Source organism: Ochotona princeps, chromosome 12 (assembly GCF_030435755.1).
Source record: "Ochotona princeps isolate mOchPri1 chromosome 12, mOchPri1.hap1, whole genome shotgun sequence".
NCBI lineage: Eukaryota > Metazoa > Chordata > Mammalia > Lagomorpha > Ochotonidae > Ochotona > Ochotona princeps.
Genome location: NC_080843.1, coordinates 28,084,232 through 28,099,906, shown reverse-complemented (window position 1 = coordinate 28,099,906; position 15,675 = coordinate 28,084,232). Strand labels below are relative to the sequence as shown.

Here is a 15,675-nt window from a genome sequence, read left to right as displayed (position 1 = left end):
AAAGTTATAGCCTTCCAACTCCACAATTAGGTTAAGTTTCAGCTTTAACTCATTGGCCATAAATTAGTCCACCAACTAGTAACACAGTATCCTGGACCAAGTGTTTAACATATAGGCAAAGCCATAGCACTGCTGACAGATTCACATTTTTTAAAAGAAACCTATTTAGGAGAATCAACATAGTGGAATAGGGTGAAAACACATTTATTTTTTATCTTTTTAATTTATTTTTATTGCAAAGTCAGATATACAGAGAGGAGGAGAGACAGAGATAAAGATCTTCTGTTTGCTGATTCACAATCCAATGATCATAACAGCCAGAGCTGCGTCGATCTGAAACCAGGAGCCAGGAGCTTCTTCTGGGTCTCCCATTTGGGGTCCCAAGATTTTGTGCCATCCTCGACTATTTTCCCAGGCCACAAGCAGGGAGCTGGATGGGAAGCATAGCAGTTCATAGCAGCATGAACTGGAGCCCACTAGGCCACAGCACTGGGCCCAGTGAAGACACATTTATGGAGACAGAGAAACATTAGCCAGCATGAAGCAGAGATGGCACATTCCAGGAAATAGAAGAGGACAGATGGATGGCTGAGGGGCACCTGGAAACTGATGGGACAGGAAAGCAGAGGAGACAATGGTGTGGTGTTGCAGTGACCCGATAGGCCAGCAAGCGGCAATCTGAACTCAACCAGCAGCTGGAACTCCCCCAGCAACAAGGTGGAGAGGGAAGTTCACTGGGAACTCAGGAGGTGAACCCAGACAAAGATTTGCCCTTCCTGTTGGTTTGTTTGATTAGACCAGGAGCAGGAAAGAGCAGCACATCCCAAGCAGACAGTGCGGGAACAGCGTGGATTTCACAGCCCAAACACCCAGTAGAGCCGAATTGGGTGCCATCTTGTGTAGGGAGGAAAAAGCTGTGAGACAGGACTGCACATACACTAAGCTGGGAGAGAACTCACTTGGGGATCAATGAATTTCAATGACGTGGCATCCTTCGGGTTCCACCTGAAATAGGTTTTAATTCATTGGCTGTAATGGCCAGCAGATCAAGGACTCCACAAGTTGTACATCAGGCTCTGTTTTGTACAGTGTGGCAAAGGCTTTGAGACTGCAGGGACAGCAAGCTGCACAAGTGCTGAGCTGTGAGCAAACTCAGCTGAGGTCAATACATTGCACTGGTACCACATTGAAAATAATACTGACTTTGGCATCTTATGACTCAAAATAGGTCCTGGTGGCCCTCAGACCTAATGGCCAACAGGTTCTGGCAATATCAGCACCACTAGCAACCTAGCTTTCAGGATACCTGGTGTCTCCCTAATCCTGAGAACTGCGTGAACTGGAACTGGGAAAAACATTGTACAGACAGTAGCGCAACAACAGCTTGGAAACCTGCCCTAAGGAGAAGAACCTGCCAACAAGAAGTACAATGACCAAGGGCAAAAGAAGAGACAAAGGCAGTACAGACTCCTCTGCAAAGGAGCAAAGGCCTTTACCAACCTCAGAGTTAACTGAGGAAGACATCAAAGAATGGAGGATACAGAATTCAAAACACTTGTAATAAAGCTTCTTATCAACAACAAGAAACACCTGCAGGAATTTAAGGACCATGTCACACAGCAAATAGCAACACAAACAAAATCAAGCTAAATTATTGGAAATGAAGGACGCAATGCAGAAAATTAAAATTTCAATGAAAAATACTTACCTTGGCAGGGGAGATACCATGATCAGGCAGGTGGTTTTCCCAGGGTGAGGCTCCTCCATTGCACTTGAGATGTGCTGACCCCTGTGATTTCCCCAAATGCGGGAAACTCGACTGCATAATTTGTGGTAGTGGGGGACTGCGTTCATGCTCTCCCCTTACTTAAAAAAAAACTTCAATGAAAAGTTTCAATAATATAATGAAGAAAGCAGAAAAAAGACTCAGATTGAAAGATATCTCTTGTCACAAAATGAGTTCCAGCAAAAAGCTGGAAGCAGAGCTGGGTTAATCTAAAAAAAGTATTCAAGAACAGCAAGACACTATTAAAAGGCTAAATGTAAGAGTTATGGGAGTCCCAGAAGGTACAGAAAGAGAAGCTGGGTTTACAACTGTAATTAATGAAATAGTAAGGGAAAATTTCACTGATCTAGAGAAAGAATTGGGAAACATCATCCAGGAGGAGCGCAGAACTGCCAACAGGCTTGACCAAAAGCGATCTTCACCAAGACACATGATCATCAAGCTCTCTTCAATTGAACATAAGGAAAACATCCTTAAATGTGCATGTGAAAAAAAAATCAACTGACTTATGGAAGAATGGCAATTAAACTCACAGGAGATCTCTCACAGGAAACTCTACAGGCCAGAAGAGAATGGAGTGACATCTTCCAGATTCTAAAAGCAAGAAACTCAGCCCAGAATAATGTACCTAGCAAAGATTTCCTTTGTCTTTGAAGATGAAATAAAATTCTTCCACAGTAAAGTTAAAAAAAATGCCTCTTCCAAACCTGCCCTACAAATGATACTTAAAGATATTCTCTTGACAGAAAAAGAGGAATAGCACCCACCAAAAACAAAAGCAAATGCAAAGAATATCCCAGTAAAATAACAGAAAGACTAAATCAATGAACAACACATTGCTAAAATGACAGCACCAAATTGCCACCTATTTATATCAATCCTGAATGTAAATGGCTTAGACTCATCCATCAGGTGTCATGAATTAGCAGACTGGATTAACCACAAAATCCACCTATTTGTTGCCTATAGCAGACACGTTTCACCAGGAAAGATCAGCGGAAACTATATTTCATGAATTTTCATGTTTTTGCTTTTAGTTTCATTTCTTCAAAACACATTTCTTTCTCATTAAATTCTTTGACTCATAGATCATCCAGTAGCATCATTTTCTCCAAAAAAGTTCTTGATTTTCTTTTTCATTTCTTCAGTGACACATGAGTCATTCAGTAGTATGTTCTTTAACGTCAACACATTGTAAATTTATTTTTCCTTCTTGTTGATTTTGTTTTGTGGCTTTTCATTTAAGGGGATGTATAGTAACTGTAATGGAGACTATCATATCCAGTGGCATGTTGTTTAACTTTATGGCATTGCAAATTTCTGTTTTTCTTCCTGTTGCTGCTTTTGTTTTGTGGCGTTTCATTTAAGGGGATGTTTAATAACTGTGTCATGGAGACTGGCATGTCCAGATGTGAGCATATGGTGCAGTGTGCATCTCTACTTCCAGGTTGAGGAAGAATATGTCTTGACAAGAGGATGCTGGATTCTCTGCCATTGCCATGCCAGCAGTGATGGACTTATGACTGTGTATGAGGAAGTATGTTGATGTAATGATTGGGAGAACTCAACGTGTGTGGTGGAGTTGGAGAGTGTGGGTAGGGAAAATCCCAGGGTTTATGGAACTGTATCATAAAATGATACTAATATGATAATAATAATAAACAAATGAAAGAAAAGATCTATTTATTTACTTGAAAGAGTTACAAGGACAGAGAGAAAGAGAGAGCAAGACAGAGACCTCCCATCTGTTGTTTCACTTCCCCAATGGCCGCAAAGGCAGAGCTGGGTACAGGGACCCAAAGTGTTGGGTCATACTCCACTGCCCCCTGCCCTCGTAGGAAGCTGCATTGGAAATGAAGCAACCAAGACATGAAGCACTGCAGTATGGGGTTAGTCTGCTACACCACCACTCCAGGCCCAGATTTATATTTTTTTGAAACAATTCTGGCTTTGGCTTTGAGAGCATCTTAGGGAACGATGGGATGAGTGACAAGGAGACCATTTAGGAGTCTTGAAATAGTCCAGACAAAAGTAAATGGGGACTGGTGGAGAAGTGGGTGTATTTGACAAAAATCATGAGAATATCAGACCTTTGTTACCGATTACAGATGGGGCCGAGGGAAGGGGAGAGTGAAGGATTGGCAGCATCCTCCACCTTGGTTCTGATGTGGGCAATTAGGTGTATAAAGATGTCACTTATTAGCATAGGGAATCATATAGAAGAAGTCTGGGTGAGAGGAGATGCTGAACAAAAGTTTGCACATGTTCAGATTGGAAGTTTGCAGTTACACTTACACCTCCACCCAAGACCTGTGACGAATTAGCTAATACACAAACCATGTTGATTTTCTCATATCTGTTCTTTCTTTTTCTACCTGTTCTTTCACCACTACCGTTCTGATAAACTTCAAATTTTAATGAGTTGGGCCTGGTGCAATAACCTAGCTGTTTAAGTTCTCTCTTTATATGTGCCAGGATCCCATATGGGTGCCAGTTTGTATCCCAGCTGCTCCACTTCTCTTTCAGCTCCCTGCTTGTGGCCTGGGAAAGCAGTTGAGGACAACCCAAAGCTTTGGGACCCTGCACCCGTGTGGGAGACCTGGAAGAAGCTCCTGGCTCCTGGTTTTGGGTGGGCTCAGCTCTGGCTATTGTGGCCACTTGGGGAGTGAACCAGCAGATGGAAAATCTTTCTCTCTGTAAATCTGCCTTTCCAATAAAAAAAAATCTAAAAAATGTCAATGAGTTTATTTGAACATCATCGCTTCATGAATATGCCATCACCAGATGGCATGCAAGTGGTTCTGTGTCGCCCCATTTGTGGGGATAGGTAAGAGAGAGAAAACTGATAAGGTATTCTCAGAAGGAAGACAAAGACAATTGGTCAAAGTGGAAAGTCCCTAGCTGGAGATTAGTTGGCAGCTTCTGATTGGTTAAATTTAAATTTCCTTCTATTGATTAAATTAATTGAGGTTTACTTTGCTTACACAGGAGTTCAAGGAGTTGAGACCATCTCAGCCAACTGACCTCCTGATTCACATTCTTTACAAAAAAAAAAAAAATAATGCCACTTTCGATTGCCTCCCATTTGGAGAGTTGGAAGATGGTGTGCTGCACACATGCTGCACAGAGGTGTGTTACTCACCTGCCCCCACACCAGCTTTGTCGTGTTGTCCCATCATAACATTTCAATGCATTCCATTGCCTGCAGCAGTACTGTTGCCAACAGCTCCCAACGACTCCAGCTTTATCCCACACTCTCCCGAGAGCTTGTCTCAGTTGGGTCATATTAGAACTTCAGTTATAATTTACCCTCTTTCCATCTATTACCACTGCCCTATGTCCCTGACTATGTTCTCTACTCAAGGGATCTTTTAAACTCAGCCGAAAAAACTCAGATTTCCCTTGAAGGCTCTCACTTCTCACTCCATCGTAATCCCAGGCCCTCCTCTGAAAGCTGCTGCCTGTACCCCCTCTCATTAGCATTTATTATCAAATTGCATTGCTTTGCAGTTTTCTATTTATTTGCTCTCTATACCAGATCGAGAATCAAGATCCGTTTTTGCATTACGCATGTTTTCCAGGGCTCCTAGCATAATTCGGTGTGCAGGCAGGCACTCCGTAAGTATTTGTTGACTGGAAATACACAGTAAGGTACATTTTTTCTTTCCCACTACTCTTATCTTTGCCTGAGCAAATCAGGTTGATATGTGAAAGTAGTTGAGATAAAGCACGTAAGTGGAAGAATAAACAGGCAACAGAGGAGATTTTAATGAAACTCTGTGATATTAAAAATCATAATTATCTACCTCATTTTTTTTTTACTTTAAGGAATGAAAAGTTTCCCTTTCAGAAATTTTCAGTTCTAGAACATGTGTATGTATTTTTAAGTATTCAAGAGTGCACGAATCCTGAAAAGTAGAATTATTTCTAAAATATTTGGCAACAAAAATAACCATGTTTAAAGCCAGTAATTCCTATGATTTAAAAAATGACTTTATAGCAAAGCTAATTACATTTTCAGCATTTATCATCTATTTTGACTCCAAATTGAAATTGGATAGAAATCTCATTTCTTTTTTTTTTTTTAATCAATGAGAAATAAAACACTTGCAGCAAGTTTATTGGCAAAGATGGCAATAGGTTTAGTAATAAATCCAAGCCTTCATTAAAATAAGTTTCGAGTTAGAAATTACCAAGACAAGGGCTAATTAAAAAATGAAAAGAAAAAGCGTTCGATCTATGATTCAATGTGAATACTTTCTGTGTAATGAGCTCTCCGTTTCTATTACAATTAGAGAAGTCAACATAAAGCAAACTTAAGTCAACAGAAACTGTTCTAGGTAAGTGAATTTAACCTTCAAGGTCATTGACACACAATATAATCTTGTTTCTGTCAAGATTTTATTCTTTAAGTAACTATGTGACTCACAAGCTCAGAAAATATTTTCTGGTACAGGTAAGTCTGAGCTTAGCATGAAAATAGTCTAAATATTTCTTTTCCTCTTCATATGAGTATTTCAAAAATAACAGCTTCTTCCTGGAAGGTGTAATTGGATTTGGTTAGGAATGTCTAAAAATGATTGTCTCTTTTTGTGGAATGAAATTTAGGACAGAATAGACTATGCTTTCTCCCCTTTTTCCATCCATCAAACTTAGCAGAACTTTATGATTTAGTTCAAAAGCTACCTCTTTTATTGAGTTTTGCCTGACTTTTAGGCAGCATAAGCTACTCAGTGCATTTTTTTTCTATTCTGCAGGGAGGAGTATTATCTGTCTTACTGGTTATTTGAATCTGACAACTTCCGTGGTTAGTATTGTTTGGTTGCACCCCCCAAAATTGTAAGCACCTCATGGAAATGACAGATTATTCAACTTTACTTCTTTGTATCTTCACATTGCATATTGCGTGTCAAAAGTAACCATATTTTTTTTTAGTGCATAAACACTTTTATAGGCATAGTGTCTAATATGGTTCAAAAGCAAGATGCTACAAAAAAGATAGTTATAAGGAAAAACCAATAACCTATTTTCTCACTTTGTGTACCAGACATTATCACATCGAGTTTTAAACAATTTTTCTTTTAGGCTGATTTCTTTTTATGCTTAATTAGATATTCAGTGAGTTACTTCTTTTTTCTTTCAGAGATTTCCTATCAGATGACACATTAGAATTTTTCACTTTACTCTGGAGCTGCTTCTGTTTCTTAAAGATGCAGTTCTTGGGACCAAGGGTGATATTCTTCATGCCTTCTGGGAGCCTTCTGTCTCCTTGAGGCAATTTGAATGACTCTCTCCAAGGCTCTTCCAACCCTGGTGTTTGGAACATTTTTCTTTACTCTCAATTGAATCAAGTGTTTTCTAATATTTTCTTTCTTCTGGGTTTTCTCCTCCACATTTTATGGGTGTTTATGGGTAAGAAATTTCCCATTAGATGGTAAATGTCCTTATTCTTTGTTTTATGTGATTTATGATTGAGTTGGTTAAAGGATTCTCTAATCAAAGTCATTTTCCCTCAGAACACTGCCATTTTCCTAGGTATTGTTAATCCCCTGTCTTTAATTCCCATAAGGAAGTATCTGTTAAGTGGCTATCCAGCTGCACCATTAAGTGTCCACCAAGTAGAGATAAGTGGATTCTTCACATATTGTCCAGCTGCTTACCTTCATGTGTTAGCCAGATAGTACTTGACCAAAAGCTGTCCTATGGAAACTTCTCTGAGAAGCTACCGTGTAACTGAATGACCATGATTTAGACCTTACCTTTGAATCCAGAAGAGAAGAATGGAACTCTTTGGGGCATATTTTTAATGTGCATGAAATTTGATACTGAGTCCCATTGGAACTAAAGGCAAATCATTGTCCTTTTTTTCTCTTGTGCAGAATTTATCATCTCTCCAAGCTTTCTACTATGGACGGTTTCTACTGATTGGCTATTGAGAATCTAAGACAATGTCAGGTTGGGCTCCATTCTCACATAGTCTGTCGGCCCCTGCTCACGTTGACTGTCTCTCTTGGGAGAATGTGTAACTCCAAGCAAATGATGATGGGTGAGCAGTGCTTTATCCTGTTGGCCTTGAAGGGAAGGAATTGCATTGCTTTTATGTAGACTATTTTTGGTTGTTGTTGGCAAGTGTTTTCACAGCTAAAGCTACCAGTTTGGAGCTCTGAGGTGCTCCTCAATAGCTCCTGAGAAAGTTGGCCCTTTGAGCAGGTTGGGCCAGGTTATTCAGTGGCTGGCTGCCCAATAATTGCTTCAGACTCCATTTGGTGGGATGTGCTTACTAGGAATTTTGCAGTAGATAGGAAGGAAGTCTGTCAAGCTCTGGGTGATTTCTTCCTTCCAGGGTAGTGCCTCATTTCTGCAGGGAGACTACATATTTCTCTGTGTGGTCTTGAAAAAGAACCCTCATTATTCATCTTTATTCCCTCATTGGCAAATAAGGACACTTAATAATAGCTCCATCAAACAGCCTCTGTGGCCCGATGCAACAAGGAAATTCAGAAGATGAATGCTCCAGATGGCCTCATTTGTCAACACCACTGTATTCCTGGGTGGGACAGTCACACTCGCATGCATGCACACATGGCATTACTGGTGTGAGGCCTCATTCCTTTGCCAGCCTTACCATCCATCATTGCATTCCAGATCCTATGTGATTTAAATTGATAATGAGTTACAGGCTTAAAATTATATGCTATGGAGTGACTCATTATGCATAGACATATTTCTATCATCCAAGTGGGCTTCTTTTAATTAGAGGACTGAGAGACTCTAAGAATGTGGATTTGTTAAATTGTGGGAGAATAATCCTTGCTCTGCTGAGCTGTGAGTTGACTTGCACATGGTGCTGGTTATGGCTTTCCCTAATGAAGCTCATATCCTTTTAGAAAGTTTCTAGTTGGTGTTGGTTTAATGCTGGCTGGTGTTTAAAACTGAAACAATCCTAAATTTTAAGGTGCATTGACTTTCCAGGGAGACCCAGCGAAGCCAAGGTTTCCACACACACCATTGCATTGTGGGGGTTTTGGAGAGAAAGAACACTTGGGTGTGATCTCCCGGGCCTCAAGAGTGTCCTTGGGCCAGATTTCTTGGCTTATCCCATGTTCCCGACTCAGTCCTCTTATTTCTCCTTCAGTCCTTTAAATAGTTGCTTTTCTTTCTCTGCCTTCAAACCACCACCAGGATGGCTTTTTAAAGTATATTCAAGCCTCAAGACATCAAGGTCCTTTGTACTCCCCAGATGTGATGTTCTGCTGTGAACCGAGATTGGTTCATCTCTGCTTTCAAGCCTATGAGGTTTTATTTTATTTTATTTTATTTTTAATGGAATAGATGTTCTGTGTGGAAAAAAAGGTCCTTGCACGGTGGGTTCTCAGACATCCCCCTGCAGGGCCTCTCATAACCAGTGTAGCTCAGCAACCCCAGAGCCGTGAAAAAAAATGAAGTCATTCAGCCTAGGAACTGGTTAGGGAAAGGATAGCAAGAGTCTTGAAATCATTATTTGTTCACAAAAAGGACTTAAGAACTCTGGGGCAAATTCAGCCCCTTGCTTCCACACGTCCACGTCTCCCTGAAGTTAGCGTCTCACGCGGTTATCTCGACTGAAGATAACTGGAGAACACACAGAATGTATTGATAGGTCTTATATCACACTGGAACTTGGGTACTTGGCAGGCAAGCATACTTCTCTCTTTAGAAAAAAAATTAATATTTGCTTGATTTCCTGATAAAAAAATGAACACTGCGAAAGAATATTGCAAAACCTTAAAGGGTTTGGCAGGCTTTTCCATGTGGGTGGAAAAATGTTGTTCTGCAGCCAAACTAGAATTGCTCGTGAAATATAGCATAAAAAATCCATTAAAAAAAAGGAGACTTGATCGATCGTTAAAACGAAACAAAACACAAAACACAAAACACCTAAAATGTATGTAAAGCTTATGGACCTTACCAGCATGCATTGTGTAAACATAGTGTAAGAAGTGAGATCTCTAAAGTGTTTTTTCCTAAGCAGCGTCCTGTAGGTATCCAGTATTGTTTCCCCACGACTGTCTGTTCTTTAAAGCACAGCATGTGGTGGAGATGTGGTCTCATGAATCTCTATGAAAGAAAGATATCTAACCTAAGCTGACGTTTAATCCTACCTCATAGATCCTGGCACTATATATGTTAGTGATACTTCTTTGTTGGATGCTACGTAGTTAATTTCCTGTAAATTAGAGGAATTATTTCATGCTAACAGAGGAAACCAAAGGGAAAGATGCCAGAGCAGGTTGGGAATTGTCCCAGGTAAAGGATATGCTACAATTTAGCAAGAGGAGTGAGAAAAGTAGATGATTAACTCTCCAGGGTGGGACTTAATGAGTCATCAATCAATCAATGGGACATTCATTGAGTCCTTCGTGTATTCCTAAAAGTGAAATAGGCAATGTGAGAATCAGAGATGGACCTGACATGATGTTCTGTGTCAACAGGAAATTACGATCTGGTTGGGCAAGTCCTAGTGCCCACATCAAATGAAAGCCCTACATCAGTTAGAACCGTCTGAAAAGGGGAAAGTGCTTGGAGAAGGGAAAGATGAGTGACGCTGGCCGAAGCAAGGCCAGGCTGGCCGAGGCTTCCCCTGGGCAGCAGGTGGAGAGTCAGGTTCCTGGCCTGAGTCCCGAGCCCTGGTACCACAGCTGATGTTTGTTGAGGAATTGGTATGCAGCTGGGTTTAAGGAGAAGTCTGGGGGCTTCCGTAACTGAAGGCAAATGACTTTAATACTGATGCGGAGAGGGATCTGATGGGTTCCTAGTGAAAGTGATGTGCCAGAAGACAAATCTGTCAGCCGGGGGAGTGTGGAATGAAATAGGGAGATGTTAGAGGCTATTGGATTTACTGGAGAAAAGTAGCCTATTGGAGGTTGGTGTTGTGCACATAGGTTGAGCTGAGGCCTGTGATGTTTGCTTCCCATGTGACAGCTGGAGCCCTGACTGCTCCACTTCCAGTCCAGCTCCCTCCCACTTAGCCTGGGAAAGCAGTGTAAGGTGGTCCACCTGCTTGGGCCACTGCAACTCCTGTGGGATCAACTCCAGCCATGGTGGCCATTTAGGGAGTGAAACAGCAAATGGAAGATTCTCTCTCTCTCTCTCTCTCTTTCTCTCTCTGCCTCTGCCTTTCAAATAAATAATTAAATCTTTAAAAATAACTTATTGAAGTAAATTTGTATAATACAAAATTAGCTATTTGAGTGTAAACCACTCAGTTGCAGTTAGTTCATTGCCCACATCTACTTCCCAAACATCTCCATCATTTCAGAGTAGAACATGCGGTTTCCTTTTTCTGGCTTCAGGCAACTGGTTGTCTGCATTCTGTCTCTGGAGTCCCTGTTTTTGGATATTTTCTGTCAATTGGATCATAATATATAGCTTTGTGTGTCTGACCTTTTTAAAAAAAAAAGATTCGTTTATTGGAAGGCAGAGTTAGTAGGGAGGGAAGAGAAGACAGAGACACAGAGAGACAAGGAGAGAGAGGGAGAGAGATTCTTTCATTTGTTGGTTCATTCCCCAAATGCCTATGATAGCTGAGGGTGGGCCAGACCAAAGCCAGGAACCCAGAGCTCCATCAGGGTCTCCCACATGTTTGGCAGGAGCTCAGGCTTGTGAGCCAGATGCATTCCAGTCAGGTGCATTCTGCTTTAGAGAGCTGCATCAGAAGCACAACAGCTGGGATTCACATCCGCACATCCTGATATGGAATGCAGGCATTTCAGGTGGCAGCTTAGCTCACTATACCACAACACCAGCCTTTGACAAAGCGTTTTGCTGTGTCTTTGATAGAACAGACATGGAAACTGAAGGCAAAGGGTTTATCTAGAAGGGGAGTCATAATGAGGAAAAAGTATCACTGGGGATTATTCCTGTTAGTATGCAGTGGGAACACATGATAAGAGGCTTGATAGAGTTTTAATCCTGTTAGTTTCTGAACCGCTAGAGATTGGAAATCTGTGGGAGTGTCAGGCCACTGCCTCTGATGTCGGTGTCCCAAATAGGAGCTGGTTCAAGTCCTAGCTATTTATTTATACTGGAAAGGCAGATTTACAGAGAGAAGGAGAGACAAAGAGAAAAATCTTCTATCCACTGGTTCACTCCCCAAATGGCTGCAATGGCCAAAACTGAGCTGATCTGCTAGCTTTCTCAATTCTGATCCCTCGCCTTGCTAATTTGCCTGGGAAAGCAGTGGAAGATGGCCCAATATTTGAGTCCCCGTCATCCACATAGGAGCCCCTGATGGTGGTCCTGCCTCAGCCCTTCCGCCTGGCCCAGCCGTGGCAACTGTAGGCATTTGGGGAATGAGCCAGCAAATGTAAGTTCTCCCTCTCTATATTTTCCTTTTGTTGTAACTCTGCTTTTGTAGTAAAGTATATTAAATCTTTTTTAAAATTTATTTTTAATTTTTATTGGAAAGCCTGATATACGGAGAGGAGAAACAGAGAGGAAGATGTTTCGATCATTGATTCACTCCCTAAGTGACTGCAATGGCCGGAGCTGTGCCGATCTGAAGCCAGGAGCCAGAAACCTCTTCCAGATCTCCCATGCAGGTCCAGGGTCCCAAGGCTTTTGGCCGACCTTGACTACTTTCCCAGGCCACAATGAGCTGGATGGGAAGCAGGGTTGCTGAGTTTAGAACTGGTACCCATATGGGATCCTGGCATGCACAAGGCAAGGACTTTAGCCACTAGGCTACCATGTTGGGCCCAAAATAAATAAATCTTGTTTTAAAAAATAGAGTGGGATAGTAAAAAGACCATAAAATTTTTAATCAGATAAACCAGGGCACAATATTTTTAGACTTATTTTTTTCTATTTGGAAGGTAGAATTAGAGAAAGAGAGAGAGAAAAAAACGAAGAGAGACAGTGTTTTCTTTCCTTTCTTCTTTTTTTTTTTAAAGATTTATTTTTATTACAAAGTCAGACATACAGAGAGGAGGAGAGACAAAGATCTTCCGTCCGATGATTCACTCCCCAAGTGAGCCGCTACTGGCCGATGCGCGCCGATCCGATGCCGGGAACCAGGAACCTCTTCCGGGTCTCCCACATGGGTGCAGGGTCCCAAAGCATCGGGCCGTCCTCGACTGCTTTCCCAGGCCACAAGCAGGGAGCTGGATGGGAAGTGGAGCTGCTAGGATTAGAACCGGCGCCCATATGGGATCCCGGTGCGTTCAAGGCGAGGACTTTAGCCGCTAGGCCACACCGCCGGGCCCAAAGAGACAGTGTTTTCAGCTACTGATTTACTTCTCAAGTCGCCACAATGGTCAGAGCTGAGTTGATCTGCAGCCAGGAGCCAGGAGCTTCTTGCTGGTTTTGCATGTGGGTGGAAGGGCCCAAAGTTTTGATTCACCCTCTGCTGCTTTCCCAGGCTATAACCTGGACTGGAATTAGAACAGCTGGGACTTTCAGCACCTATTTAGGATGTTGGTGCCACAGGGAGAAGCTTAGCTTACTGTGCCGTGGCACTGGGCCCCCAACCAGGGTTCCACTGTAGGCTCTACTGCAACTTAAGAGCTGAAGGTGCTTAGACACATAATTTTAACTTTGTTGAGATGGAATGCGGTTGTGAAGGTGAAAAGTAGACAATACTCTGGCAGGCGAGGAGCAGCGCTACCCTTTGCACGAAGCAGATGTTCATGTTGTCAGGGGGATGAGGGGCAGGCAGAGAAGGTCATTGCCCCACAGAGAGCTCGTGGTTCGGGGACAGCGGATTGCTGAGGCTTGACAGGTGCAGACAGCACCAGCTTATTTCCTCATTGATTTATTTGAATTCACCTCTCTATTGTACTTTGTCTTATCCCCGAGAGAATGCATGTAGATATTCTGCAAGGATATATCTCATAAAAAGCACAAAGACAGCTTATGAAAGTCCATGCATCTCAAGGTCAAAAACAAGTCAACATTAGCTTTCAGAAAAATGAAGGAAAGGAAACATCAGAGGAAGAATCTCGAAAGTCTCAGGTGGGGTGGCTCCGTCGGCCGAGTATCCCGCATCTTGCTGGCCACACAAGCGGTCAGGCCGGCCTTGCATTGTGGCTGCTGTGGTTTCGTTTGATCCGGAATGCCCTGGAGCAGCCATGGTCCAGGTGGGGGGCTGAAGAGGGAGGCTGGCCAGGAGGCTGAGTTGGGGGTCAGTGTAGGTGGGGAGTGCCTTTATCCTGAGTGTGCAAGCACATGTCCCTGTTGTGATTATCTGTTAATGGCTCGTGTGATGCTTTGCTTAGCTTGCTCACCAGGGGTGTGCGGGAGCAAGAAAAGATCAGGTGAGCGTCCGTGCTGTTCTTCATTATCTCCTGTCTCGTGAAGTATGGGAGTGGTGTGCGGGAGCTCTGTGGAAGGAAGGGGAGGAGTGCTGAGTTGGTGACGGCCCCTGGGGAGTGGCTTGCTGCTTCCTGGCTGGAATAGTTCACAGACAACAGTTGGGTAGGGACCGAAAGGGACAGCATGGGACAGCTTCTTACCTTCTGGACTCAGGCTTCTCTTTGGCAATAGTGTTTGATTTCCATTAAATTGCCAGTATTTACAGATAAGAAACTCTGAATGTGTCTGCATAAAATAGATACAACCATTTTTGTCTTATTTTTTCTTCTATTCCCAGCTTTATTGCAAAAATATTTAATAAATACCAATTGTGTTTAAGGTGTACCAATGATGTTTTGATGGTTGTGTACATTGTGAAATGATTACCATAGTCCTTCACATAGTTATCTTTGTGTATGTGTGGTAAGAACACGTAAAATCAATTCTTGGCAAATTTCAAATAAGCAGTAGTATTACCAACAATCGTCACAGGATGTTCTGAATGTATTCAGCCTACATAACTGAGCCCATATTTAAATGTAAATAGTCTTTAAAATACATTTGTAAGCCAAAGATGTGTAATGTTTTGATGATATGAGCGTGTTGGTCACCCACGTCTTGGTTCTGGCCCTATAAGCGCGCTGTATGTTTGTGCAGCTTTGTGTATTTTGAAGTGTTTTGGGATCCCACAGTCTGCAATCATGGTTCTCTCTGAAACACCCCAGAGACGCTTTGGGGTGATTATCACTCTCATGTGGGGGCTGAGGAGTGCTCTTTGGAGTGTCTCTCTAAGGCCCAAGCTTGTGTCTTGGGGGAGTGGGAAAGGCTGCGTCAGCACTTTGAACTCTGCTTTTCGCATGGAAAGTAGAGAAACCATAGCATCCTGGCTTGGGTCTTGGAAAAGAAAGATAAAAATGACATTAGGTCTCTAATTGGTAGATTCATAATAAAATCTAGAATTTAGTTAACAACCATAGCAAGATTAATGACCTTTTGATAAAGGCATGTGGACATGAATCTAGAAACAACAAAAGGACAATATGAGCAATATTCTAGGTTCTGAAGAAGTTTAAGTATAGATTTTAGAAATACATACTGATTCAGTGGCCAGAGAATTAAAGGAGAGCATCTAGGATGAATATTGCCTCCAAACATAAGGTTAGGGGCTGGCATTGTGGTGTAGTGGGTAAAACCTTTCATCCAGCTCCCTGCTAGTGCAGAAGATGGCCCAAGTTCCAGGGCTTCTGTACACACCTGGGGGACTCAGATGACGCTTCTGGCTCCCTCCTTGGGTTTGGCTCAACCCTGGCTGCTGCAGTTCTTTGGGGAGGAAGCATCAGATGGAAGATCTCTTCCTGTAACCCTGTCATTCAAATAAACATGGAAAGCAAAACACCCCAGACACACACACACACACACACACGCACACCCATAAGGTTAGAAAGGATTGAAAAGAAGTGAGTGGACACTAAATGCAATAGCCTGTTGCTCAAGTCCACAGTTAACCCTTGCCTTTCTTCTCAAACCTGCAGTCTCATTGGGGTTGCCTGGCTCTGAAT

General features: G+C 42.3%; 1 long non-coding RNA gene and 1 other non-coding gene across 2 annotated transcripts in view; both read left to right on the top strand.

The window, feature by feature from the left end:
* Positions 1 to 15,675, top strand: part of LOC131481573 (uncharacterized) — a 96,686-nt gene that overhangs the window by 39,079 nt on the left and 41,932 nt on the right. The window contains exon 3 of the long non-coding RNA XR_009246413.1: positions 7,666 to 7,832. This is a non-coding gene — a long non-coding RNA (uncharacterized LOC131481573). The remainder of the gene's footprint in view (positions 1 to 7,665; positions 7,833 to 15,675) is intronic.
* On the top strand, positions 1,701 to 1,865 carry LOC118758054 (U1 spliceosomal RNA). Its single transcript, XR_004995509.2, has one exon. It is a non-coding gene; the product is annotated as a U1 spliceosomal RNA (small nuclear RNA).